Source organism: Camelus bactrianus, chromosome 3, assembly GCF_048773025.1.
Source record: "Camelus bactrianus isolate YW-2024 breed Bactrian camel chromosome 3, ASM4877302v1, whole genome shotgun sequence".
Lineage (NCBI taxonomy): Eukaryota > Metazoa > Chordata > Mammalia > Artiodactyla > Camelidae > Camelus > Camelus bactrianus.
In genome coordinates, this window is record NC_133541.1 from 138,522,943 (window position 1) to 138,530,422 (window position 7,480).

At 48.1% G+C, this 7,480-nt stretch overlaps 1 non-coding gene across 1 annotated transcript; it reads left to right on the top strand.

Moving 5' to 3' along the window:
* The first annotated feature begins 6,885 nt into the window (after window positions 1-6,885).
* LOC141577271 (U6 spliceosomal RNA) lies at window positions 6,886-6,994 on the top strand. Its single transcript, XR_012506168.1, has one exon. It is a non-coding gene; the product is annotated as a U6 spliceosomal RNA (small nuclear RNA).
* Window positions 6,995-7,480: the final 486 nt, after the last annotated feature.

The window sequence follows — 7,480 nt, forward strand, 5'->3', positions numbered from 1 at the left end:
ATCGATCACTTCCGTGGAGGGTGCCCTCCCTGCATCTGGACTTAGGAAAACACCCTGATCACCCACTGAGAGCCTTCAGGCCCCAGAAGCCTAGAGAAACCAACCAACCTCGTGACTTCTTTCAGGGGCTTCCCCCCCTCCCCAAAACCCAAACTCCGTCTCGATTCTTCACGGACGGGTCACCCAAAACCAAAGGCTCTCAGCCCGGCCCATTTCGCACAAAGGGCTGATTTCTTGTCCTAAAACGGAGAAAAGCTGCCTGCTTCGGGGACACATGAGTGCTTGAATGAAAGACAGTAGGTTCCCTGTCGCTCCTGCTCAACCATCCGTCTGGGGTCCATTTTTGGATCAGTCCAGCCCAGAGAACTCAAGATGTGTAGAGGGAGGGGACAACGTCCCCCTCCCTGAAACAGGACTATGTCTGCAACAAAGTTCCTCCCACTGGCCGTCCAGCTCCATTTTGGATGACTGAATCCTGGTTCACCTCATTTGGGTGTTTTGTTTTTGTTTCTGTTTCTGTTTTTGTTTTTGTTTTTGATTAATAGACTTTATTTCCTAGAGCAGTTTCAGGCTCACAGCAGAATTGAGCAGAAAATACAGAGAGTTCTCACATAGCCCTCCCCACCCACACATATATCCTCCACTCCCCTCAACATCTCTCATCAGTGTGGCCTATTTGGTAAAACTGATGATCCGACATGGACACGTTATTATCCATCAAAGTCCATAGTTTACAGGACGGTTCACTCTTGAGGTTGTACGTTCTATGGGTTTTGACAAATGTACAATGACATGCAGCCACCACTATGGTATCCTACAGAATAATTTCATCGCCTTAAAAATCCCTCACGCTGCATCTGTTCATTCCTCCTTCCCTCCCTCTCCCCAAACCCCTGGATACCATGATCTTTTGATTGTTTCTAGAGCTTTGCCTTTTCCAGGATGTCATTTGGTTGGAATTGTACAGTTGGTAACAATTTTCAGACCGGTTTCTTTGATTTAGTAAGATGTCTTTTAAGTTTCTTCCATGTCTTTCACGGCTTGATAGCTAATTTCCTTGTCTTTCGTTCTTTTTTATTTATTTATTTTTTTAAAATGTTTTTACTGCACATATATTTTTAATTTACATATATGTACTGTTCATTGTTTCCAGGAAGGTTTAGAGCTTTAGCTTTTTAAACTTACATACTTATCAAAGGAATAAAGCCAACCACAAAAGAAGAATGAATTCAAAAAGATACACACACCCTGCTATTAGCAGCAACATCATTTATGATTGCCAAGATACGGAAGCATCCTAAGTGCACATCAATATTTGAATAGATAAAGAAGAGGGGACACACACACACACACACACACACACACACACACACACACACACATACACACACGTAATGGAATACAATTCACCCATGAGAAAGAAGGATATTTTGCCATTTGTGGCCCTTCCTTTCCTTTTTTTTTTTCCCCCCTCCACTTTAAAAACCAGAATTTTATAACTGGGATAAACACTTCCATTGAGTCAAAAACAGTAAAATGCCTAGAAATAAACTTAATCGAGGAGGTTATCTATACTCCAGAATCTGAAATGACACAAAGAAATGGAAAGATGCCTTGTGCTCTTGCATTGGAAGAATCAATACTATCAACATGGCCACACTATCCAAAGCAAACCGCAGGTTCCATGCAACCCCTGTCAAAATACTCACGACATTCCTCACAGAACTAGAACAAACAATTTCAAAATTTTTAAGGAACAACGGAAGACCCTAAACAGGCAAAGCAATCTTTCGAAGGTCTCCTCTCCCTCCCTCCCTCCCTCCCTCCCTCCCTCCCTCCCTCCCTCTCTCTCTCTCTCTCTTTCTCTCTCTCTCTCTCTCTCTCTCTCTCTCTCCCTCCCCCCCTCTCTCCCCCTCTCTCTCTCCCTCTCTCCCCCCCTCCCTTTCTCTGTCATCTTTTTGTTCTCTTTTCTTAGGATTTGATGACTTGAGACCATCCTTTATCATTCCTTGTAAAGCCGGCTTGATGGTGCTGAAATCTTGTAGCTTTTGTTTATCTGTGAAGCTTTTGATTTCTCCCTCAAATCTGAACGAGAGCCTTGCTGAATAGAGTATTCTTACCTGTCAGTTTTTCCCTTTCATCACTTTAAGTATGTTGTGCCACCCACTTCTGGCCTGTAGAGTTTCTGCTGAAAAATCAGCTGATAACCTTACGGGAGTTCCCTTGTATGTTATTTGTTGCTTTTCTCTCGTTCATTTTAATATTTTCTCCTTATCCTTAATTTTGGTCAATTTGATGACGATGTGCCTCGGTGTGTTCCCGTATGGTACTCTCTGCACTTCCACCTCATTTGGTTATTTAAAGGATCTTCAGTCTGTTCAATTCATAGGAGAGAACTTCCACGTGTATTTCTTCTCAGTTTTATGAAACAAAGAAGGACCCAGGAAACTGGCAAAACATAAATGCTTTTCTATTGGGTTGAGCAAAGACAGGCCCTGGCCGGGGACGGGGGGGGGGGTGCTGGAGGGTCGGGGGGGCGGTGTAGAGAAGGATATAGATCATTGTTAGAGTGCCTGCTTAGCATGCATGATGCCCTGGGTTCAATCCCCAGAACCACCATTAAAATAAATAAATAACCTAATCAAACCCATCCCCCTCCTCCCCCCCCCAAAAAAAAGAAGGAGAAAAGAGTGAGAGACAGAGACAGAGACAGACCATCGGGAAAAGTAGCTGCACTAATACTTCCAAGAAACAGGACAACATAAAGATAATGGAAGAAATGCTGGATAGTGAACAGCCACGGGTGGTTGGCACAGACCCATAGCTTCTGGACTCGCTAAAAAAAAAAAAAAAAAAAAAAAAAAAAAAGAATATGAGAATCATATGGATCAGGAGATTGGGTCTGAATTTTGTGCCGTTTGACTTGTGCCAGTTACAAAGGTCATGCACAAGGAAGATGACTGGCTACTTTATTGTCTGAAATGAGACACTTGAAAGTGAAAGGAGGTGCTATACAATCGTGCCTGGACTGGGATTTTTCTAAGGGAGCCCAAATCCTTTACAATATATATCATGTTTTCAAAAATGAATATCATTCCTGGACAACATTTAAGCAATTATTTTCTGTGTTATCAGTAAACATTTTTAAAAAATCAGTAAGAAAGGAAGAGGGAGAGAGAAAGAGAGAGAACAGGAGTAACTATACGCGCGCGTGCGTGCATGCATGTGTGTGTGTGTGTGTGTGCGCGCGTAGTGCGCGCACGTGTGTTGAGGTGGGGGCCTAAAAGAGGGTGAGGATTCTTTTCATCGAGGTCTGTTTGTACAGAATTCTCTCCTTCTCCGCTTTACACTGTGAAGGAAAAGCCCAGCTGGGATAACAAGCTAAGTCGCAAATCTAAGTGTAACAAGTGTCGGATTACTGATCTGAGTTCTGCTGGGCTAACTCGTAAATCTAAATTAATAAGTGCCGGTTTGCTGATTCCCTGTTCATATTTTGCTAGCCAGCTGGATTTTCAAAGAGACATATCTGGCCTTGAAATGTTGGTTTGCTGCCTCACTGCCTCTACTTTCGTGATAATGATGTTGCTAAAGCTATTGCGTGCCTATTGGCCGAATACCCCAAGCTGGTACTTAACCCTATAAAACCTCACGTGCACGTCTTGGAGGTGCTCAAGGCTTAGGAGCAGAAGCCCCTCTGAGCCCGCCGGCGTAATAAATCTGAGTACTCCAACCCTCCGAGTGGTGCTTGTTTCTTGGCCGGCCTGTCATTTCCATAACAGCACCGTTGACAATAAGAACGTCACTCTCGTTCCGGCATAAAGAAGACATCTGGGGAGGGTGGGGTGGGGGGTGGGGTGTAGATCTATGTTATGTCCTGATTCCAGGAAGGAAAGGGGCAAGGGTCAGCGTGCCCTTCTTTCTGGGGTATCTGTCTGTTCGCTTTTGGTGTTCGGCTGGTTTGGTTATTTCAGCTTTCTGTTTGGTTCCTTTCACAGATCCAGTGGCTCAAAACAGCATTCTGATTTTCTTTTCTCCTGGGGTTTGGTTTTTGATAGGTAGAGGGACAGGGCCCACGCAGGGGTGGGGGTGGGGGGTCACTGTGCCGGAGAAAGGGAGGCGGCTGTGGTGAAATCATCGAGCAGAGGGGATTTCTACGAGAGGGACTCTCCGAAGTGAATGGGTTCCAAGGAGATCAGCAGGGTTTCTGTGTGCTCGTTTGGTTTTGTTCGTGCGTGTGTTTGTTTTTTCTGGACGAGGCCAAAGAACTCTTCAGGTGGAGGTGTGTGTCCAAAGGGTCTGACAGGATGGGAGGATGCGGGGCGAGTCAGTCCATGTGCCCAGAAAGAGAGAGAATCTGTCATAGCTGAGACTCAGGCCTTTTTCAGACCTAGGCCCAGAGAGCAGTTCGGCTCCGAGCATTCACGGAGAAGTTCGCCGCCACCTCAGTCCTGTCCCCCACCCCCGCCCTCCCCCACGCCTCAGCCCCCAGTGAAGGAGGAATCATGAAGTGGCCGCACTTAGGCTAAGCCAATTTTTGGCTTTATGCTTACTGCTTGCTTTTAGAACGATCAGCAAACTCGACTGACCAGACACCGCTCCCAGCTCCAGGCCCACTGTTAAAAACAGCTAAAGTTGTCGATTCTAACTGTTTGATTTGACCTTCCTCTGATCGTTCAACTTGACAATCATGTTTGGCGTCTGAGTCTTTCCCCAGGAAGGGAGTCACGGGAGGATAAGCTCAGGAGAACGACCAGCCCCCTCCCACCCCCCACCCCCCACCCCGAGTTCCTCCGTGGCGCTGGTGCCGCCGGGTGAGTCTGACCAGATAAAGAAGGTCACGGGCTGATGACCTACTAGACCACCAGGAGGTCCCATGTTATCAGACACTCATCCAGATTTAGGAGGAAGTTTCATCAGAGACCCTTGTTGATCATGAGCACCTTTTGTGCTCCCGCCTGTTGTGATTCCCTTTCATGCTCCAACCTGTTCGTCCACAGAAGCATGAAACCCCAACCCCAAGACGGGTTCACAGTTTGGAGGGCACTAGCCTGCTGTGAGTCCCCTTTGCCCAGCAAAGCAATCAAGCTGCCTCTTTTCTTCTAAACTCTAAGACCCTGTCTCTGGGTTATTTGGCTCGTCAGGGACGGGGTGGGGGAGGGCGATCTTTCGGCAACACCCGCAGAAGTTTCCCTGAGTGGCAGGAACCAGCGTGGCCCTCAGGCCTCAGCCCCGCAGGCAGGCAGGCAGGCAGGCAGGCAGGCAGGCAGGCAGGCAGAGTTGGAGCGACCGTTGGTCCCGCCCCCGCCCGCGCTCCACCCCCCCCCGCCCCCGCCGCTGCTTCCGCCGCCGCCGCCGCCACCGCCGCCGCCGCCGCCTCCCAGGCCTTCTCCACCGATCGGTCCCAAATCGACTGACTGTCTCCTGGAAGCGGGGGCGGGGACGTCAGGAGGATCCATTCGGCAGGGCCTCGTTCAATCGCTTCATTCAAATGCAGAAAGCTCTGTGCTCAGGTCAGAGCCTTTGACTTGGCCTCCGGCTCCTCTCTGTTGAACGGCTTTTGTTCTTTGGTTTCAATTTCCCCACCCTTAGGCCACCCCGTCCCAACTGCACGGAGGGAGGCGGGAGGGAGGGGGAGAATCTCGCCTGGTCTCAGGCCAAAGGAGTCCCCTCCTTTTCCTAATCTGGGTAAACCCCACTACACCGTTTGAGAATCATGGAAGGGCATGGAAGCAGACCTCTGACTTGATAGATTCCTCTGGGATGGGAGACTTTAAAAAAACAAAATTCTTTTTCCCCTGCTTCCAGGGAGGCAGAAAGGAGGGCCAGAGTGTTCCTCTTGCCTCGGGCAGTTCTTTGTTTGTTTCTTTCTTTCTTTTGTTAAATCTTTTTTTTTTTTCCTTTTTTTCTTCCAGTTTTATTGAGACAGAGTTGACATACAGCAGTGTATACTTTGGGGGGGGGGCGGGGGAGAGGAATTCGATTTTATGTATTTATTTTTGACCGGAGGTACTGGGGATTAAACCCAGGACCTTGTGCTTGCTTGCTAAGCACACACTCTACCACTGACCTATACCCTCCCCCTTGGCCAGTTGTGAAGTCCCTTTCATTCAGCATAGTCCATCGGGCACATTTTGGGGCAGCCTACTCTGGACCCCAACATTTCCCTATTCTGTAACTTCCCTGGAAGTTTTACACATTAAAAGCTGGGCTGTTGACTGTGCATGTGCGTCCGTGCGTGCGTGCGTGCGGCGTGGTGTGGGGGCAGGAGGGAGGGAATAGTTTCCTAGAGGGCCTGCGTTTCATGGACCCAGTTTCTTAGTTCTGAGAACAGGTCTGTTCAAGGAAACAGTTGTAGTATCTCGTCTCAGGAGGCGGTGGTGTCGATGGGCTTCTGAAGCTAGGCCTAGGGAGCAAGCAGTCAGGTATCGCCTAAGAGGCACTTGTGTGGAAAACCAAAGTACAGCAAAAAGGTTAATCATTGGAGCAGATGAGAAACCAGATTCAGGGCCGGGAGTAGGGGGTCAGTCTGGTAGGAGATTTCCACACATCGGGGTCATCGAAACGGCTCGAGCAGTTTGAAATGCCTCTGATGATGTCCTGGGGTGTTCGGCTCAACTCTCTGAGCGGCTCCTCCAAAAACAGGCCCTAGGATGGTTTCCACAGGAGCTGTTGTGGCCATTTCTCTGACGTTTACCTCCCGTTGTCCAGCTTCAGTCTGCAGGGCTTCAGGAGACGGAGCATTTTAGTACTCAATGATGCCAAGACAAAAGGGTGAGAGAAAATGGGAAACGTTCGTGGAGATGGTCCTAGGCAGATAGTGGAGGCAACTAGAAGACCTTCAGTCTCCGGGCCGGCTTTCAGGTTGAGACAAAAACCCTAAGGCAAGCGCTTGCTGCCACAGCACATCGACTAACACGGGAACCATCCAGAGAAGATCAGCACGGCCCCTGAACGTGGACGACACACGCACATACGTGAAGCGTTCCGTAGCTTTAGTGATGTCAGTCACCCAGAGGAAGACAGATATCCTATGCCATCACTTCTAGGTGGGATCTGAAAGTAAGTCAAGACACCCATCCATACATAAATAACTCCATTTTAAAAAGACTCCAAGGAACCTATTTACAAACCAGAAACAGACTGGACTCGCAGACATGGAAAAGAAACCGATGGTTAACACAGGGGACAGGGTAGGGTGGAGGAACGGGGGAGGGCAGAGGGATAAATCAGGAGTTTGGGATTAGCAGATATAAACCACCCTATACAAACTAGGTACACAAGTAGGTCCTACTGTCTAGCACAGGGAACTATGTTCAATAGCTTGTAATAACCTATCCTGAAAAAGTATACGTGTGTGTGTGTGTGTGTGTGTGTGTGTGTGTGTGTGTGTGTGTGTGTGAATAAGTGAATCACTATGCCGTACGTCATAAATGAACACAACATTGTAAGTCAACTATACTTCCATTGACAGAGAGTTCCT